This window comes from Tursiops truncatus, chromosome 13 (assembly GCF_011762595.2).
Source record: "Tursiops truncatus isolate mTurTru1 chromosome 13, mTurTru1.mat.Y, whole genome shotgun sequence".
Classification (NCBI taxonomy): Eukaryota; Metazoa; Chordata; class Mammalia; order Artiodactyla; family Delphinidae; genus Tursiops; species Tursiops truncatus.
The window spans coordinates 50,164,810-50,186,448 of NC_047046.1; the positions used below are offsets into that span (position 1 = coordinate 50,164,810).

At 43.3% G+C, this 21,639-nt stretch overlaps 1 long non-coding RNA gene across 2 annotated transcripts in view; it reads right to left on the reverse strand.

Annotated features, from left to right (window-relative positions):
• Window positions 1-19,456, reverse strand: part of LOC109549191 (uncharacterized) — a 103,004-nt gene extending 83,548 nt beyond the window's left edge. For both annotated transcript variants that reach the window (XR_012325378.1, XR_002175408.3), the window contains exons 1-2: window positions 19,247-19,456; window positions 17,730-17,925 (exon numbers count right to left, since the gene is read on the reverse strand). This is a non-coding gene — a long non-coding RNA (uncharacterized lncRNA). The remainder of the gene's footprint in view (window positions 1-17,729; window positions 17,926-19,246) is intronic.
• Between the last annotated feature and the right edge of the window lie 2,183 nt (window positions 19,457-21,639).

The following is a 21,639-nucleotide window of genomic DNA, read 5'->3' on the forward strand; positions in this document are numbered from 1 at the left end:
GAGAGGGTGTGGAGAAAAGGGAACCCTCTTGCCCTGTTGGTGGCAATGTAAACTGATACAGCCACTATGGAGAAGAGTATGGAGGTTCCTTAAAAAACTAAAAATAGAATTACCATATGACCCAGAAATCCCACTACTGGGCATATACCCAGAGAAAACCATAATTCTAAAAGACACATGCACCCCAATGTTCACTGCAGCACTATTTACAATAGCCACGTCATGGAAGCAACCTAAATGCCCATCAACAGATGAATGTATCAAGAAGATACAGTACATATACACAATGGAATATTAGTCATCCATAAAAAGGAACAAAACTGGGTCATTTGTAGAGACGTGGATGGACCTAGAGACTGTCATACAGAGTGAAGTAAGTCAGAAAGAGAAAAACAAATATCGTATATTAATGCATATATGTGGAATGTAGAAAAATGGTACAGATGAATCGGTTTGCAGGGCAGAAATAGAGACACAGATGTAGAGAACAAATGTATGGACACGAAGGGGGCAAAGTGGAGGGGGGGATGATTTGGGAGATTGGGACTGACATATATACACTAATATGTATAAAGTAGATAACTAATAAGAACCTGCTGTATAAAAAATAAATAAATAAAGGCAAAAAAATCAGCTTACTTTATTGTATAACTACAAAGAAAGAAAATGTATTCAGCAAATATATTGTTATTTGGATACACAATGATTTTTACCTCCCCCTGACGTATTTCATGTATCCAGGACTAAAATCTTCTCCAGAAAAAGAGAATAAAGGAATAAAATATTTTTTAAAAACAACAACAACAAAAAAAACGAGGTCTATTGCTTAGGGACTTTAGCTACATTTGCAAAATTCCTTCATTTTTGCCATATATGAAACCCAATCATGGGCATAACATCAGGGGGTGGAGATCATGAAACTCTCTTAGAATTCTGCCTACAAGGTGTGTTTTAAATTTTCTTAATAATAATAATAAAATAAATTATATATATAATATAGAGAAAATATATAATTAATGAATTATACATAGAAAACCCTAAAGACTCCACCAAAAAACTGTTAGATTTAATAAACAAGATCAGTAAATTTGCAAGATACCAAATCAATATACAAAAATCAGTTACAATTCTATACAGTAAAAATGAATTATCAGAAAGAGAAATTAAGAAAACAACCCCATTTACAATTGTATCAAAAAGAATAAAATAGCAAGATTGAATTTAACCAAGGAGGTGAAGAATCTGTACACTGAAAACTATAAGACTCTGATGAAAGAAACTGAAGAAGACACAAATAAATGGAAAAATATTTTATGCCCATAGTTAGGATCAATTAATAGTTAAAATGTCCAAATAAAAAATAGTTAAAATGTCCATACTACCCAAAGGGATTTACAGATTCAGAGCAATCCCTATCAAAATACTAATGACATTTTTCACAGAAATAGAACAAACAATCCCAAAATTTGTATACAACCACAAAAGACCCCAAATAGCCAAAGCAATCTTGAGAAAGAACAAAGCTGGAGGCATCACACTTCCTGATGTTAAAAGAAACAAGCCCCAAATGGAGTCACCTGTGCTAAGACCCACCAAGACTACCTAACTGCAGTTTCAGCTTCTCCCAAGAATGGAAATTTAAACAAATCAGTCTTGATTTCCTGGTCAGCACTAGTGAGGTAATCTGCCTAAGACCCACTGCCTATCCCTAAAGGAAGATAACCTTTCCTGAAGTAATCTACTCTTTTCATTTCCTTGTCCCACTCTCTTTTTACCTATAAAAACCTTCTGTTTTGTACAACTCCTTGGAGCACCTTTCTGCTTACTAGATGAGATGTTGCCCAATTCATGAATCTTTGAATAAAGCCAATTAGATCTTCAAATTTACTCAGTTGAATTTTGTGGTATTTTTTGAATTTTGTTTTTTAACATTGATTTTCAGACTATATTACAAAGCTATAGTAATGAAAACATTATGGTATTGGCATAAAAAGAGACACATAGCTCAAAGGAACAGAATAGAGAGCCCAGAAATAAACCCATGTATATACAGTCAATTAATTTAGGAGCCAAGAATATACAGTGGGGAAAGGATAGTCTCTTCAAGAAATGTTGCTGAGAAAACCAGACAACCACATGCAAAAGAATGAAACTCGACCACTATCTTTCACCATACACAAAAGGCAACTCAAAATTGAATAAGACTTAAACATAAGGCCTGAAACCATAAAACTCCTAGAAGAAAATACAAAGGATAAGCTCTTTGACATTGGTCTTGGCAATGATTTTTTGGATTTGACTCCAAAAGCAAAGGCAACGAAAGCAAAAATAAACAAATGGGACCACATAAAACTAAACAGCTTCTGCACAGCAAAGGAAACTATCAACAAAATGAAAAGGCAGCCTACAGAATGGGAGAAAGTATTTACAAATCAAATATCTGATAAAAGTTAATATGTGAAATATAAAGAACTCACACAACTCAATAACAAAAACAAAACAAAACAAAACCATTCGGTTAAAAATGGGCAGAGGAAGTAAATAGACATTTTTCTGAAGACATACAAATGGCCAACAGGTACATGAAAACGTGCTCAACATCACTATCACCAGGGAAATGCAAATCAAAACCACAATAAGATATCACCTTATACCTGTTAGAATGGCTCTTATCAAAAAGACAAGAGATAACAAATGTTAGTGAGGATGTGGAGAAAAGGCAACTCTTGTGCACTGTTGGTGGGAATGTAAATTGGTGTAGCCACTATGGAAAACTACTATATGATCCAGTAATCTTACTTCTTGTATTTGTATAAGAAAAATGAAAATATCTTTAAAATGAAAATAAGAGGGCTTCCCTGGTGGCGCAGTGGTTGAGAGTCCACCTGCCGATGCAGGGGACATGGGTTCGTGCCCCGGTTCGGGAAGATCCCACATGCTACGGAGCGGCTGGGCCCATGAGCCATGGCCGCTGAGCCTGCGCGTCCGGAGCCTGTGCTCCGCAACGGGAGAGGCCACAACAGTGAGAGGCCCGCGTACCACAAAAAAAAAAAAAAAAAGAAAGAAAATAAGAAAGAGCAGTCTTTGTAAAATTAGCAGAACAATAGTGTCACATGACCCACCTTCTCCTCACTGCCGGTGCTACAGTCCAGAGGCCAGGGGAATGCACAGAGTATCTGATGTCACTGTGAAGTCTTTTATGGAATGGAATGATTAACACTCAGGGGCATGATGAGGTCGATGGATGGATTTGCTTCCAGGGAAGCAATGTTCCTGCAGTCTGTTGGTCAATGGTTTTGATGCTATTAGTGGGGCTTCCACTTAGAGCTCCAGGGGTCTGTATCTGTCCTTATCTTGTCAATATTTTTAGCAATAGCTTTGATGGTTATTCCATTTTCTGACAAAACAGAGCAGGGAAGAAGAGATAAAGTGATAGACAACAGAGTGAAGATTGAGACTTATCTTGGGAGTCAGGAATGTCAAGTTAACACTAAAAAAGATTAATTTGCACAAAGATGAAGGTCAGGCTTTATACAGACATCTTCCTAGTCACTTGTAAATTGTGAGTGTGGGGAGACTTGAAAGAATTCCTGTGGAAAAAAAGATCTGGTGATCTCAGTCAATGCTAAGTCCAACGTCAACCAAGAGTTTGATGTGGCAGCTAAAAATATGAGTCCAACCTGGGTTTGCATCAATCCTTTCTGCACTGCCCTCTCCATGGACCACCACATCTGGGTGTTACACTTGAGAGCCTCCTCACTGGGCTCACAGTTGCCCAGCCTCCCTTTTCCCTCTTCCCTGGCCCACATATCACTGTATGTGAGGGGACCACTTCTACTTCCCAACAAGCTAAACCTCAGCAACTCCTCATTGCCTACCCAGTCATGCACAAGACCTTGGCCTGTAAGGCAAAGAGCTTCATGTTTTGGCCAGCTCTTTCCAGCCTTCCTCTTCCCTCTCTTTCCTACATGTTTCAACTGAACTTGAGATCTCACCATTTCCTGAATATATTCCAGTTTCTCCCCCCCTCACAGGCTGTCATCTCCCTCCTCAGCCTTCCAGCTGCTCCTGCTGAAAGTTCCAATTCTTTCCATACCTTGCCTTACAACTACTACCTCAACCCCCAATCTCTCACCCAGGAAACTCCATGTTTTTGTTCTCCTTTTATGGGTATATATTTTTTATTATGTCTGCCGTGTGAGTGTTGGGATTTCTGGGTGGGGCTCTGGTGTGCACCTGGTGGAATGAGGTACAGGGTCCCAGGAAAGTCTGTATCATGCTTCTCCTCCCCCCACTCCTCCTCATCGTGGCTCAGGCTGAGGAATCTGTGTTTAAAGAACAATAGCAGAATGAGAATAAAGTGCCAGGATTTAATGTGAACCAATGCCCTTGTTCTACAAAGTAGAGCCCACTAGGAAAATTCAGTTACAGTAGGCAGATTTGGTTCAAGGTCAAAGTGGGATACTTACTCTTCCCACCTGCACCTCCAGTGCAGAGAGAGGGGCAGATCGACGGAGAGACAGAGAGAGATGGAGGGGGTTCAAGTGGGCAGAGTCCACTTACCAAGAGTGGACACAACACAGAAACAGTGGATGGCTGGCCTGTCACTAGGCTCCAAGTCTTGCCTTAGGGAGGATGGACAGGGCACCACAAACGGGTGGTATCTTTTAAGGCTCAGCCACCTGGTCCCCTAGTAAAACAGGACCAGTGACTATCCTGGGATTTACCCAACCACAGGCACAACTTCCCCCTTAGAGAGAGACTGGGATGGCGTGGAAAGAGAAGCTTGGAGAGAGGTGCAGAATTGGTCTATTCCCAATTGGAAACTACTGGAGGACAGTAAAATTTAGTCAATCTAATTATAGAGGAAAGAACTGCATTTTGTTTATTGCATATTTGGTGTGATTAAAAGTTTACTGGAGAAAAATCATCCATGAAACGTATTTTAACATTTTTCTGAATGCCTCAATGACACTTGGTGCAAAACAAACAAAAAAATGATCTCTTTATAATAACCAAATTTTTTGCATGTACCTGACACAATGCTACTCAAGAAATCTGCAGAATTGAATTTGTGACTTACATTTTAAAACCAGTATTGACAAGTTTGAGTCAGTCAGGGTTTTAGTATCCAGAATGGAAGGAAGTCATCTGAAAAACATATAATATGAGCAAGATTCAGGTCACTTCTAGGGGTGAGAGGGGCTTTTTCTGAATTACAGAAACAAGGCCAAATAAGGTCAAATGATTATGGGACCCTACAGGACATGGTTTAAGGCTCTAACAACATAAAGGAGATGCTTCCAGCAATGAGCCCTTCAAATAGAGGAAAGGCTGCCTTGAGAGGCTGCCTGCGATTAGAGCAACAGAAAGAAGATTCTGGTTCTGAGTCAGGAATTAGACTCAACTTCCAAATCTGAGTCTATGAAAACTAACTTCATGTAGGATTTGAGAGAGAGAGAAAAGAATGATTTAGCTAAACATTTGAAAACCAGATTTACATTCTTAAAGTCTCATTTAAGGAAAAAAAAAAAGGAAATCCCGTTTCTTTTCTCTTTATCCACGTTGCAGATAATGTGTTTCAGAGACACTCACACCACCGTGTGTTTAATTATGTTGTATTATCATTGGGTCTTTAGAGTCAAATATAATCAGTCTCTGGGAATACTGGGTTTTTGCACCATTATGTCTTGAAATCATTTATATCCAAGCTTAAATGAATTCAAATAAACATACTTTTTCTCTAAAAGTTCAGGGTTATCTATTACTTTGAAGTTGGTAATTAGCTTTATTTATAGGGACATAACTGACATTTGACTGAAAAAAAATGCTGCAACAGGTTTGACTGTGGGTTTCAGTTAAAGAACAGATATTACTTAAATTTTCATTTTTTTCCTAACAAAGGATTTGTTGCAAAATTAACAAATCTGAAAGAGTGCAGGGCAAATGATAGCCTGTATATGCGTAAATATATGAACTAATAAAAGCTATCATCTGAAGCCCAAGAGAAAGCCAGCTATTTGTAATTTGACAGCTGGGTGAGTGCTGTTTTAATTAATGTGATGAACTTGTGAATTTAGTCAATTTAATTATAGAGGAAATAACTGCATTTGTTTATTGAATATTTGGTGTGATTAAAAATTTACTGGAGAAAAATCATCCATGAAAGGTATTTTAACATTTTTCTGAATGCCTCAATGACATTTGGTGCAAAACAAAAAAACTGAAAAATATATATATATATATATATATTTTTTTTTTTTTTTTTTTTTTTTTTTTGCAGTATGTGGGCCTCTCACTGTTGTGGCCTCTCCCGTTGCGGAGCACAGGCTCCGGACGCGCAGGCTAAGCGGCCATAGCTCACGGGCCTAGCCACTCCGCGGCATGTGGGATCTTCCCGGACCAGGGCACAAACCCGTGTCCCCTGCATCGGCAGGCGGACTCTCAACCACTGCGCCACCAGGGAAGCCCTATGAACTATATTTTGTGCGTAATATTGAGTTATATTTCTTCATCACAATCTGAGCTAGATTTGGTCAGAATCAGCCTGTTGTAAATCAGCAGCTGCTGCCACAACTCACCAGAATAAAACAAATTATGGAAAGATTGTTTATTAGGTTGAGCCCCGTCTTTATTAGTCAATTGCTACAATTTTATTTTATAGTCTCATTTTATTCTAATGCTTTCTCTGTCATAAAAATGTTAATAATTTCTCTTAGTATTTCATATTAATTTGTCAAACCAAGCTTAAACAATGCCATAAGCCTGTCCTGCAAGAGATTTGGTGGTGGATGGGGAAGCCAACTCAATATACCAGTATTATGGGCCAAGGATCAAGTCCAATTTCTAAAAAAAGGTTATTGAGCACCTTCTAGCACCTTCTATGTGGCAGGCACCATCCCAGGCTAGCAGTACTGGGTAAACAATATAGACCAGGTTCCTGGCTTTGGGAACTCACAAGTCTGATGGAGGAGATCTCCATGTAAAGAAGCCATTGTGTTACAAAGCAGGGTAGCCATGGTGGGAAAGAAGAGGGACACCAGGGTCACCAGCCAGCCAACCCAAGAAAAAGCACAGCACTGAGGTATCGTTTTAGAGACTTCTTGACTTGGGGGTCCTTCGCCAGGTTTAACTAAATTAAGAGTAGTAGAATACATTTAGATCCCACTTTATTTTGAAATGTGAAATAACATGTAATGGTTAATTTTATATATCAACTGAACCATGGGATGGACAGATATTTGGTTAAATATTATTCTGAGTGTGTCTGTGAGGGTGTTTATGGATTGGATTAAGATTTGAATCAGTAGAATGAGTAAAGCAGATTGCCCTCCCCAGTGTGGGTGGGTCTTATCCAATCAGATTAAGGCCTGAATAGAACAAAAAGGCTGAGTGAGGGATTCACTCTCTCTCTACCTGTCTCTGAGTTGGGACATTGGTCTCCTCTTGCCTTTGGATTCAGACTTGGACTGGAAGTTACACTATCAGCTCTCCTGCTTCAGACTCGGGCTGGAACTTCTTAGCCTCCATAATCATATAAGCCTATTCCTTATAATAAATCTCTTTACATATATATCCTGTTGGTTCTGTTTCTCAGGGGAACCCTGACTAATACACCATAATGCAGTCAACCTGTGAATATCCATTAGTTTCCAGTAGAAATGGTGTAGTTCTGCCTCCCCGGAGGGCTTCTCAACTCGATTAAACAGATTGAACTGATATTAAAATACTCCTTTCATTGACCTAAAGTGGGTGTGTGTCTTAAGTGGAATGTGCCAGGCAGTTAAGTTTTCCAGTTACGTGAGGACTGATCCATGTCACTCCCAAAGACTCCAAAGCATTCTCCTTTCTTCTGTGACTTCCACCTTCAGAAATGAACACTGCAATCAGAAGACAGAACTAAGGTGGCCTCTAGGACAGTGATTCCGAAATGGGATGCTCAGACCACTCATGGCCCTGTTAAAACTGTGGATTTCCAGGCCCCCTCTGGCATCTCTGTGGGGAACCCTGTGGGGGTGGATAAACTCAAGGACCTCACTGCAATTGGAGCACAGTTCAGCAAGAAGGTCTCAGGACATGTCCTGACAGCCATTTTCATCGCTGCCTTTTACAATTAATTCTAGAAACACATGTTTTCTAAACGCACCATTGTTTTGTTTTGTGTGGTCTTTTAAAAACAACTGTCTCTAGTTTCTGCCACTTCAAATCAATCTTAGCTCTTGCAGCCCTGCCAGTTCTCATAGACACCTGACACTTCCTGCTGTCTGCTGTAGAGTAGCTTTGGGGATAGAGATTATTTCCTTTCCTCCTTCTCAAGCCCCACCCTAAGCTTTTTCTGTTTAACTAAGAAAAAGCAGAAATTGGTTAAATCTGTATTTTTAGGGAATCTTTTCCTAGTTGTGTTAGGGCCATAGTTGTTGATCTGGTGACAGAAGAAATTCCTGACTGATTAAATGTGCTATGTCTAGATGCTCTAGCAATAAAATTGTGCCCTTGAAGTGAGAGCCTGGCCCCAGATGGGGTCCTGTGGGAAATGCCTCAATGTGGGAGCAAGACTGCTTCAGACCTGGGAGAGGTCCCATGCAGTGGAGCCCTTCATGACTCCCCCCACTCACTATCCCTGCCTCCTGGGACATATGTCCCCTCCTCAACCTGGAGGAGAGAAGGCAGTTTGTAGATTGAGATGTCAAATTGCCCCAGTAAAAGGCATAAATGGGCTGGCATAACTTTATTACGTACAGCTCATAACTTAATTCACAGCCCCTCCTCCTTTTGGCTTCAACCCAAATGCCCATCAACTGATGAATAGATAAACAAAATATGGTGTATCCATACAATGAGATATTATTTAGCCATAAAAAGGAATGGATGAAGCTGAAAACATTATGATAGATGAAAAAAGTCAGTCACAAAATGTACTTGAAAGAAATAGAAAATATGAACAGACCAATCACAAGCACTGAAATTGAAACTGTGATTAAAAATCTTCCAACAAACAAAAGCCCAGGACCAGATGGCTTCACAGGTGAATTCTATCAAACATTTAGAGAAGAGCTAACACCTATCCTTCTCAAACTCTTCCAAAATATAGCAGAGGGAGGAACACTCTCAAACTCATTCTACGAGGCCACCATCACCCTGATACCAAAACCAGACAAGGATGTCACAAAGAAATAAAACTACAGGCCAATATCACTGATGAACATAGATGCAAAAATCCTCAACAAAATACTAGCAAACAGAATCCAACAGCACATTAAAATGATCATACAGTATGATCAAGTGGGGTTTATTCCAGGAATGCAAGGATTCTTCAATATACGCAAATCATTTAATGTGATACACCATATTAACAAATTGAAGGAGAAAAACCATATGGTCATCTCAATAGATGCAGAGAAAGCTTTTGACAAAATTCAACACCCATTTATGATAAAAACCCTGCAGAAAGTAGGCATAGAGGGAACTTTCCTCAACATAATAAAGGCCATATATGACAAACCCACAGCCAACACCGTCCTCAATGGTGAAAAACTGAAAGCATTTCCACTAAGATCAGGAACAAGACAAGGTTGCCCACTCTCACCACTCTTATTCAACATAGTATTGGAAGTTTTATCCACAGCAATCAGAGAAGAAAAGGAAATAAAAGGAATCCAAATTGGAAAAGAAGAAGTAAAGCTGTCAATGTTTGCAGATGACACGATACTCTACATAGAGAATCCTAAAGATGCTACCAGAAAACTACTAGAGTTAATCAATGAATTTGGTAAAGTAGCAGGATATAAAATTAATGCACAGAAATCTCTGGCATTCCTATACACTAATGATGAAAAATCTGAAAGTGAAATCAAGAAAACACTCCCATTTACCAATGCAACAAAAAGAACAAAATATCTAGGAATAAACCTACCTAAGGAGACAAAAGACCTGTATGCAGAAAATTATAAGACACTGATGAAAGAAATTAAAGATGATACAAATAGATGGAGAGATATACCATGTTCTTGGATTGGAAGAATCAACATTGTGAAAATGACTCTACTACCCAAAGCAATCTACAGATTCAATGCAATCCCTATCAAACTACCACTGGCATTTTTCACAGAACTAGAACAAAAAATTTCACAATTTGTATGGAATCACAAAAGACCCCGAATAGCCAAAGCAATCTTGAGAACGAAAAACAGAGCTGGAGGAATCAGGCTCCCTGACTTCAGACTATACTACAAAGCTACAGTAATCAAGACAGCATGGTACTGGCACATAAACATAGATCAATGGAACAGGATAGAAAGCCCAGAGATAAACCCACGCACATATGGTCACCTTATCTTTGATAAAGGAGGCAGGAATGTACAGTGGAGAAAGGACAGCCTCTTCAATAACTGATGCTGGGAAAACTGGACAGGTACATGTAAAAGTATGAGATTAGATCACTCCCTAACACCATACACAAAAATAAACTCAAAATGGATTAAAGACCTAAATGTGAGGCCAGAAACTATCAAATTCTTAGAGGAAAACATAGGCAGAACACTCTATGACATAAATCACAGCAAGATCCTTTCTGACTCACCTCCTAGAGAAATGAAAATAAAAACAAAAATAAACAAATGGGACCTAATGGAACTTCAAAGCTTTTGCACAGCAAAGGAAACCAGAAACAAGACCGAAAGACAACCCTCAGAATGGGAGAAAATATTTGCAAATGAAGCAACTGAGAAAGCATTAATCTCCAAAATTTACAAGCAGCTCATGCAGCTCAATAACAAAAAAACAAACAACCCAATCCAAAAATGGGCAGAAGACCTAAATAGACATTTCTCCAAAGAAGATATACAGACTGCCAACAAACACATGAAAGAATGCTCAACATCATTAATCATTAGAGAAATGCAAATCAAAACTACAATGAGATATCATCTCACACCAGTCAGAATGGCCATCATCAAGAAATCTAGAAACAATAAATGCTGGAGAGGGTGTGGAGAAAAGGGAACACTCTTGCACTGCTGGTGGGAATGTGAATTGGTACAGCCACTATGGAGAATAGTATGGAGGTTCCTTAAAAAACTACAAATAGAACTACCATATGACCAGCAATCCCACTACTGGGCATATACCCTGAGAAATCCATAATTCAAAAAGAGTCATGTACCAAAATATTCATTGCAGCTCTATTTACAATAGCCAGGACACGGAAACAACCTAAGTGTCCATCATCGGATGAATGGATAAAGAAGATGTGGCACATATATACAATGGAATATTACTCAGCCATAAAAAGAAACAAAGTTGAGCTATTTGTAATGATGTGGATGGACCTAGAGTCTGTCATACAGAGTGAAGTAAGTCATAAAGAGAAAGACAAATACCGTATGCTAACACATATATATGGAATTTAAGAAAATAAAAAATGTCATGAAGAACCTAGGTGTAAGACAGGAATAAAGACACAGACCTACTAGAGAATGGACTTGAGGATATGGGGAGGGGGAAGGGTAAGCTGTGACAAAGTGAGAGAGTGGCATGGACATATATACACTACCAAACGTGAAATAGATAGCTAGTGGGAAGCAGCCGCATAGCACAGGGAGATCAGCTCGGTGCTTTGTGACCACCTAGAGCGGTGGGATAGGGAGGGTGGGAGGGAGGGAGACCCAAGAGGGAAGAGATATGGGAACATATGTATAACTGATTCACTTTGTTATAAAGCAGAAACTAACACACCATTGTAAAGCAATTATACTCCAATAAAGATGTAAAAATAAAAAAGAAAATGTACTTGAAGGGCCCTGCAGAACCAAAGCAAGAGTGCAAATCTTCAGTGAGGGATCTGAGGAGAGAAACTCTGAAGTACAACTCAGCAATCTGGTCCTGGGCTCCAGCCTTGAAATTTACTAGCTTTACAGCCTTAGTCAAGATTCAAATTTTTCTAAACTTGAATTTTCTCATCAGTAAAATTAGGAAAACAGTGTCTTCGTTTGTGAGGTTTGAATGAGATTGTGTGTGTGTTCAGTGCTATGGTAGTTTATTACAGAAATGGGCCCCCAATTACTTCTTCCTGTACCTCCACCCTTGGTGGTCTCATTCCACATTGATTCTGGGATTAGCTACGTGACTTGCTTTGACTGATGGCACATTCGCGGACATAATTTAAGCAGAGGCTTAACATACTGTGCATTGGGACTTGCCTTCTTATACCACACAAGTCTACCATGAGAAGACACCTGAGCTAGCCTGCTGGAGACGTGTGGCTCAGCTGTCAGCCCAGCCATGAGAGTGAGGCCGTCTTAGACCATCCTATCCCAGCTGAGCTGCCAGATGACTGGAGCCATACAAGAGACTCCAGGTGCAGAAGAACCAGCCAGCTGAGCCCAGCCCCAATTGCTAACCTACCTGTCAAAGACCACTAGGAACACACTCGTAGTCAAGCAAAGTTAGCTTTATTTCGAGTGCTGCAGCAATGGAGAGTGTACAGCAAAGGAACCAGGAAGGGGAAGCCAGGAGGGGCTTATTATAGGATTTGGGTGTCTGTTGGGTGATTCCATAAGGCATTTAGGGAAGTGGGAGCCAGTTTTTGATTGGGTGCTTTCAGAAAATGGGGCCATCTTGTTGACTGGATCTCTTGATAATTTTTATCTATGAGGCAGGAGGATTAAAGTGGGACTACATTTGTCAGCGGTAACTCATATCAGCTGGAAGGAGGAGCTGTTTAGTTATTTTTGAGTTGCAGAATGTCCTTGTCTCTGTATAGTTTCAGGCATGATCACAAAATAGTCTTGTTCTGTCTTATTCCATCATGGTCAAAGAATGGCCTTGTCTGAGTATTGTTTATATGCTGTGAAAACTGTTTATATACATTCAGGAACACTACAGCTGCCAGGTGTTGGGGCCACTTTTTACTTTCTTACACAGAATCATAAGCAAATAATTGTCTTAATGCTCTAGGTTTTGGGGTGGTTTTTAATTCAGAAATATATAACTAATATGAGCTCTTTGTAATGCCTAAAGTGCTGTGCAGGCTTTCTGATCCCTTCTGGGGTTATATATGTAGAAAGCCCTGACTTCATGGGCTCAAAGTAGAGGAAGTAGCAGAATGTGAGGAAGTTAACCAAGACCAGCTGAGGACAAGGAGCAGGTGGGGACTTCAGAGGCCCGAGGTGGCCACATACATGCAGCAGACAGGGCTGGTTTAATCATCTCCTGCTTGAGTCTGATGCTGCCTCTTTCAGATACTGCTTCCCAGGACCAGACCATGATGTTCCATCTTTCCTAGGCCCTCCCCATCCAGGATCCACTCCTGGCTTGAGGGGTAGCAGGGCAAGGGCAGGTTCCCCAGGACCTTTTCTCAGCTAACATCTCTCACAGGCACATGAAAGCCTCTGGTGGTCTGTGCATGAACAATCTATTCTGTTCACAGACCCTTCTGTGGGTTCAGCCATCATAAACAATATTGGAGCCTATTTTATATTTGGTAGAAAGATATACCTGCCCTTGCTCTGGGTACCAGAGGTATTGACCCATTTCAAGGAGGTGTGACAGAGGAGTCATAATTCTTGGTTATTGTTTCACCTCTTGAATGACCAATAGCCCAAGAGTGAACTCTTCTGCTTTTTGACCAGGTACTTTTAGCTTAAATCACTGCCAGTCAGGCTCTGGTCATAAATCTCCTGAGGACAGGTCACGCTTCTCGCAGTTACTTCTTCTCTAGCCAAAACCTTCAGTGAAGTTCAGGGAAGAAAGAAGGACAGTAAATCTTATTTTCCCCTTACAAATACTCTATAGGCTAGTCCCCACTGACAGCTTAAAAACTGACTCAAACTTGATCAACTTCTGGGAGGTACTCTTTCACTCAGCTACAAGAGTGTGTTTTTCCATTCACCCTCAAAGCCAGAGGCAGCCACTTTATCTGTCAGAGTCTACCACAGTTGGGTACAGAAAGATCCAGATGACTGAAAAGTAACCATTCATACTGGCTTCACAGAAAGGAAGAAAGTAAATCCCCAGTGGGAACACTGGGACATTTGTCTTGGTTCAGTAGGTCCTTGAAAGAACATGAGAAGCCCTTTCTTCATTTGAGGGTGTTGAATTGCATTTTACATGAAAATTTACCATTCCAATCACAGGGGACTTTTGAATTTCAGTGAATCCTCCCTTCCTTCCTTCTTGCTCTGTCGAACCAGCGAAGAGCCAAACATTGGCTAATTGCAGAGCCAGTGTCAACTCAACCACAGAAACCTGGATCATCCACTCTTGGCTATGCAGTTTGCCAGACAATGTCAATGTTAAGATAGGAAAGGATTCCATACTTTGAGGTCACAATCACTCAGCAATGATTCCACCCACTTCTACCCATGATGAAGGGCCATTGGCCAGATTCCTGGCTCTGTACCCTTCTGGCTGTCACATAACAGTTTTGTATCTCAGTGCCTTTGTTTGTGTCAATAGAATGTGTTTCTACCCATCTCACAGGATTGTTAGGAGGAAAGTACAAAATTTCTTTGAGGCGTATAAAATGATAAACTTATGCTCTGTGAAATTTTATACATTTATTTAATGTGTTATTCCACGACATCTCACCATAATTCTATCACAGTAGGATAAATGGCAGCAGCCAAAACACATCCTCCCCACAAATAACAAGAATAGTTTGTGAGCTCCCCAAGGCTAAGAGCCATGTCCACTCATCCGTATATCCACTGTGACACACATCACCCAAGGAAATACCCCTAGGATAGGTGTGTTGAATAGATAGATGGAACACTGAATGAATGGATGGATGGATGGATGGGTGGGTGGGCGGGTGGTAGATGAATAGATATGGTGGATGATCGAATGGATGGATGCAGGACCAAGATGGTATGCAACAGCATGGGCATTCGGGTTGTCAAAACATTAAAATACTTCCACATTGGTTGGTAAATATGTCGCTCCCTGAGCTCTTCAAGGGCTTCCTGTTGTCCTGACTACCTTGATCCTCCTCCTCCCACAAAGCCCCCAGTCCTTTCCACAATGGCAATTGTACCATTATCATCTGGCACAGAATTCCGTGCTGATAGGAAATCTAAGTGGTTGATTCCAGTGGCCCCACTTAATTGTGAAATATTTTGAACGTCCCTCTTGCTTGGATGGGTGACCATTTCATTACTGGGCTAGTTTTAGGCCACCGGCCCTAGGACGAGGCTCTTAATAAATCCTATGAATGAGATTTAAATTTGTTGTCAGTATTTCCTAGTTCATAGGATTAAACTCCATCATAACTTGAGGTCCTCTAAGGTTTTAATCTTTGTTGTTGACTTTCTTTTCTTCACCACACTCCAAAATTTCCAAATAGTGATTTGCCACATGTGGGGCTGGGACTTTTCCCTCAAGTAATTCCTTATTACATTAACTCACTTTCTTAATAGCATGGGTTTGGAGCATTTCTTATTAATTAACTTCCCCAGCTTTATTGAGATATGACTGACATACAACTTTGTATAAGTTTAAGGTATACAATATGATGATTTGATACGTGTATATATTGCAAAATGATTACCACAATAAGGTCAGTTAGCACCTCCACCTCTCATACGATTACCTTTTGTGTGTGTTGTGAGAACATTTAAGATCTATCGGCAACTTTCAAGTAGGTAATACAGTACTGTTACTGTATTACTGTATAACCACACTGTTACTATGGTTACCATGTCGGTACATTAGATCCCCAGGACTTACTCATCTTAAAACTGGAAGTTTGTACCCTTTGACCATCTCCCATTCTCCCCCATCCCCACCCCTGGCAACCATCATTCTACTCTCCGTTTCTATGTAAATTACTTTCTTAGTAGCATGAGTATGGATGATTTCTATTCCAAATAGTTACTTATTATATTAACTCAGTTTCTTAATAGCATAGGTTTTGGAGAGAAATGCTGGCTAAGTGTCATGACCAATGGGTTCATCTAGAATACTCCTTCATTAAACCCTGGAAGAACTTGTGACAGCTGTATATTTACCTCTCCAGGCAGAGCTCACGTCACGTTTTGAAAGAGATGTTGGTCTCACACAGGCCATGATCCAGCCATGTTGCTGATGCCTCGTTATGTGTCTCTCAGCTCCTCCACTGGGGACTACCACTTGGAATTTAGGGACTGCTGCCCTCCACCTACACTATGGCCACCATGCATGGCTTTGGTGGGATGGAGCCCCCCTCCCCCCACTCCACTCAGTTCCCTGCAACAATCTTTGGGAAGTAATGCTCACCACTCCCAACACACACACACTTCCCAATAATGAATAATAATCTCCAGAAGGAAACAGTGTAGCAATAGGAAGGCAGAAAGTGGGGCTTCCCAGGTGGCGCGGTGGTTAAGAATCCACCTGCCGATGCAGGGGACACGGGTTTGGGCCCTGGTCCGGGAAGATCCCACATGCCGTGGAGCAACTAAGCCCGTGCGCCACAATTACTGAGCCCGTGCTCTAGAGCCCACGAGCCACAACTACTGAGCCTACGCAGCACAACTACTGAAGCCCGCGTGCCTAGAGCCCGTGCTCTGCAACAAGAGAAGCCACCGCAATGAGAAGCCCATGCACCGCGCTCGCCACAACTAGAGAAAGCCCACGTGCAGCAATGAAGAACTAATGCAGCCAAAAATAAATAAATAAAATAAGTTAATTTAAAAAAATAATAAAAAGAAAGGCAGAAAGTGTTTCCCATGGACCTCTTCATTAACGTGCTGAGCATCAGCTGAGCCATTTGGTCCACTCTCTTCTGTCCAGACCATGCCCAGAGTACAAAGGAAGGGGCTCTTTCTCACCGCTTATCAAACAGCTGAGAGATTTAGTTTTCAAACTCTGGGGCAGGGCCTTGAAATATAAGTTCTTTCCCTTGGGCCAGAGTGGAGTTCTTAGGTGGCCCCTCTCACCCCTCCCCTCCTCAAGGAGGCAGAAGTGTTAACCTTCTCAGAGTATTGGCCTCAGGGTTAGAGGGCAGGAAAAGGACTCTTCCAGCCCCAGTTTTTCTCTGTCTGCTGCACGTCCCTTCCTTAGAAGTAAAGGATGCATTATCTACTATTTGGAAAAGTTTTATCAAAGGGAAGTTGTTCTAAGAAACATAATAGTTAGCATCTAGAATGTGCACTTCACAGCTGGGCCGGGCAATGAAACGGATCAGTGGCTTCTGCATTTTGAAAAGAGAAAAACATAGTGGCTGTCATCCTTCAACAGCGAGTATATCGAATGATATTTTGTAATTAACTCCTACTCCTCTGAGACAAAGAATAAAAGATCTGGAATAGCTCAGTTCCCTCCATCTGAGCATAAGGAAAGAAGCACTGCAGTAATATCAGGACTGCCACCTTCAACAGCACCTGCCAGATTTTAAGAGGAGATTTTCTTCTGCCAACATCATTCTCCTCTCCCCCACTGCTAGAGAACTGGCTGAATTTCCCCTTCTCATGTAGCATCTTTTTTTGATAAAGTATAACAACTATAGTAACACATTAGAAGAAATAACTATCACACAGAGGAAAGGCTTCAGTGTTTGCTGAAGGTACCAACTGCACCGGTCTCCAGGGTTACTGGGTTGATTTGCATCAGACTCCTGTTCTCTTCTCCACCACCCCATCCCTTCCCTGCTTCCTGGAGACCCTGTGAGACAAAGTCCCCATCCTAGCAAATGGCATTTGCACATTTCTACACAGGAGTCACCCCTCCCCCCCCCCACACACACACCAACTCACAGCTCTTGCTGCCGGCGCCTGGTTTGACGCATCCACGTGTTTCCAGGCAGCTCATGCCCAGTGAACTGAAGCTTTGAGCCATGACCTCAGCAGGAAGGACTTGCAGCCTAGCTCCCAGCCAGGTTGCAGTCATCCGGGAATAAGAACTGTGTTGCTGCAGATGTTCATCTGACCCTCTTGTGCAGGAGCTGAGGGTCTGGGGAAAAAGAGGGGGACAGTCCCACAGTCTGAGTGGAGGGTCGCATCACTGATGCTCAGAGCTTTCCTCACTAACAGGTAACTTCTATAATCATAACAAATCTAGACTTTAAAAAGAAAGAAATGAGCTCTGCCCTCCTCACTTCCAAGCTGGGCAGGGAGGAACAGAGGAACAAGAGCCTCTTCCTTTGTCTAGGCAGTATGGTTCATAAAGCACTTGGTGAAAGCTGGGTCTGCCCAGGAAAACAGAAATCCCTCTAGGTCTTTGAAAAAAGGAACTTAATACAGGGGATCAGTTGATGAAGCTACAGGAGCGCAGAGGAATTCAACAGGAAACAGTGGAAAAGCAGAGATTAGCCACAGCAGGAAGCCACAAACACACCAGGGCCCGTGAAGACAGTGGGAGCAGAGGGTGGGACCAGGGGCCAAAACCAGGTCTCCTGCAGATGCTGAAACTGTGAGATGGCCCCATGGGAGCTGGGACCATAAGGCAGGGGCTGCGTGGCAGAAGCTGGAGCCCTGAAGGGAACACAGCCACTGCTGAGATGCAAGAGCAGAGGGAGAGAGTAAAGCAGTAGGGAATTTCCTCCCCTCCCTCCAGTTTTCCACCAGGCCTCCCGTGGCATGCCTCCCAAGGTCAGTGGTAAAGAAGCCCGTGAAATGTAGCTCCTTACAATCAAAAGAGGCGCACAGGAGGGGCTGGGGTGGATCTGAGGCACACCGGGCACCCAGTCTTTCCTTTCACCCCGGTTACAGACCAGGAGGACTGAGATGAAGATCAAAAGGTTAGATGGCCATCCCTCAGTAAACGCCAGCTTAGCCCCTCTGGCACCATCACACCCTTGGAAGTGAGACAGGAGATAGCTGGGCCGCTGAGCATATGGAGCTTGTCTCCTGCAGACATTTCAAGGGAAAGATAAAGGCAGGAACAGAGAGGAGCTGAGCTCTGCCTGAGTAACAAGATAAGACGACCACATTTTTCATTCTTGAGGTCAAGGAGACCTCCCCGACTACACATGCGCAAAAAAAAGTTCCTCAGGAGTCAAAAAAGGGAGGGGGCGTTAGCCCATAGTACGTCCTGACAGCCTCCCAGAGCCCTCGCGCTGGAATCCATCTTGGCTAAAAGACGTGCGCCCACGTCGTGGAGTGCCCTGAGTCAGACCAGATACGGGCACAAAGCCAGATGAAGCAAGATGATTGGCTAGAGGAAACCCAGAAAACTGCCCCCATATAAAGTTTAAGCCACCCCAAAGCACGTGACTCTCCGAGCCCCCTCGCGTGTCTTTCCACACGTACTTGTTTTCTAATAAACACTTTACCTGCTTCACTACCTTCTGTCTCCTTGTTGAATTCTTTCTTCAGAGAAGACAAGGACCAAGGTCCTGTTTCAAGCCCGCTGGCCCTCATGGTCTAGGCGTTAAGATTCCTGGTTTTCACCGAGGCGGCCCGGATTCAATTGGCGGTCAGGAAACTAAGATCCTGCTTCAAGTGGCCGCACCTGTGGCCCCCACCCCCGCCCCGCCCCGCCCCGCCCCGCCCGAGCTCAGAGGGGGGAGCAAGGATATGCTCTGAGGTGGGGATGAAAGACGATTCCACAAAGACTTTGGGAGATCCCAGGGCAAGGGCTGAGAGGGCCACAGTGCGAGTTCGCTCAGGCTGGACTCCTAGGATGGGTGGGTTCTGGGGTGTAAGAGTTAGGGTGTCTTGGACAGCAGCAGAAATTTAAACCCTCAAGTTCCATTAGAGGACCTGGGCTAGAGGTGGTCCATGTTACAGCGGAGGGAGAGAAATTAGACCGGGGCTTCCAGCTGTGTAAAAGTGCTTTTTTTTTTAACCATGTCATGGGCTTGCACTGGACAACCTATTTGTTATTTGAACCCCTAATGCTTTGCACTCTAACGAAATTGTCCCCCTGCTTTAAGGCTGGTGGAGGGTGTGCTGCTGTGAGCTGAGCTAGCTTACTGCTTATGAGTCCAGGTGGGCCGGGGCCAGAGTCCAACACCACCGTCTACAGTCCTGGCCGTGGACACCTTATGGAACCTTTCAGGTTCCTCTCCTGGAAGATGGGGGTGCTGACACTTACCTCGCAGAGAGCCGTTGTGAGGACTACGTGAGACAGCGAACTTGGCAACAAAGCACTTAGCACAGAGCTTGGCTCCCGGAAAGGGCTCAGAAAATGGCAGCACTGGTCTGCGGGTGAGACAAGGCTCTCACAGCCTTACCAGGATCACCCACCCACCAGGACCCCTGGATGCTCTGATCCTGGGCTGGGCCAGTGAGAACACACAGCAAAGAACAGTCTCCTTGTCACCTGCCTTCACAGCCGGGCGGTAAAGGGTTGAAGGCAGCAAATCGCCTTCCCAGCCTGTGGCTCCTTAGTCACAAAAAACAAACAGATCACAGCCTGTCAAGTCCCAGAAGCGAGCTAGATCGGAAGAATGCACATTGCCTGGCAAAATGTACCACCTTCAGCTGCCCATGGAAGTCCTGTTATGTTGAGAAAGAAAGTCAAAGGCCTTCGCGGAGACGGGAAACCTGACGCCCCTTCCCACTGTCGAGGGGTCCGGGCTGGGTACTGTGGGGGACGGGTGGGGTGAAGGAGCAGTCAGGGTGCCAGTGGTAATGGACAGATGCCTCTGAAAGTCACGGGTCGCCGTCTGTCCTCTGTGGGCGGCGCAGGAGCCGGGAGGGCCTCCCTGGACCCGGCAACCACAGGGAGGGCAGAGGCTAACGGAGGAGGGTAGCTACTGGTTATCTCAGGGCCTGGGGGACCAGCACACAGGGGTGGCTGAGGCAGGGGAGGGGGAACGGGGCGAGAGGGTCCTGAGCTCTGTGGCAAGACCCAGGGGGTGAGTCGGACAAACAGCAGTGAAGGTCACAGGTACGGGTCAGCCCTTCACTCACCCGAGTGGGTGCCCAAGGCGGCCTGTAAAGATACACAGCTTCCTCTAAGCCTCCTGCAAACGCGAGTGGCTCCTGGAGGGACCTGCTCAGCGTCTTCTGGGCTTTTCAGCCATGACTTCAGGACGGGGTTTTCTTTCCTTCGAGTGGGTTCACACAACGCCCCATTCCACTCCCCACCGCTGTCAGGGTGCAGTCACAGTAGCTCTGCAGTTCTGTGTATTGTCAAGATAATGACCCTTCAAGAAAAAAAGAAAGAAACTACCGTTCTTGGAGGGATGGAGAAAGAGGACAGAAAGCTCTAGAAACTCCAAGGAGGGCCACGGTCTCTGGCCAGGGTGAGACAGAGCTTCAGCAAAGGGCAGAGGCAGGACCACAGAGCATATTCTGGAGACAGTAAGTCTTTCTATGTGTCTGGAATGGTGCGCCGGGGAGGTATCTTCTATCCACGGGGATATTTTGGGTTAATGATAACACGTAACACACGTAATCCAGGCTTTACCGATATTTGTTCCCTTGAATTTGGGGGGAAGAATCTGAGCTTCATCTGACTGAATCAACAGTCAAATGGTGACCCCCAGGCATTCTTGGTGAGGTGGGACCATGGTGGCTCAGCAGCGGGGGCCCTGGACGACAGTCCCTTATCACAGGGTCACAGGGGTGACAGGCCTCATGGGCCAGCCTGATTCAGTGAGCGCTGACAAAGATTCTTTGCTTGACCAAACTTCAGTCAGGTTCCCAAACCTTCTCCAAGCCCATCTCTGCACCTGCTTGTAAAATACAGTTTCAGCAAGCATCAGCTCCCCTAACC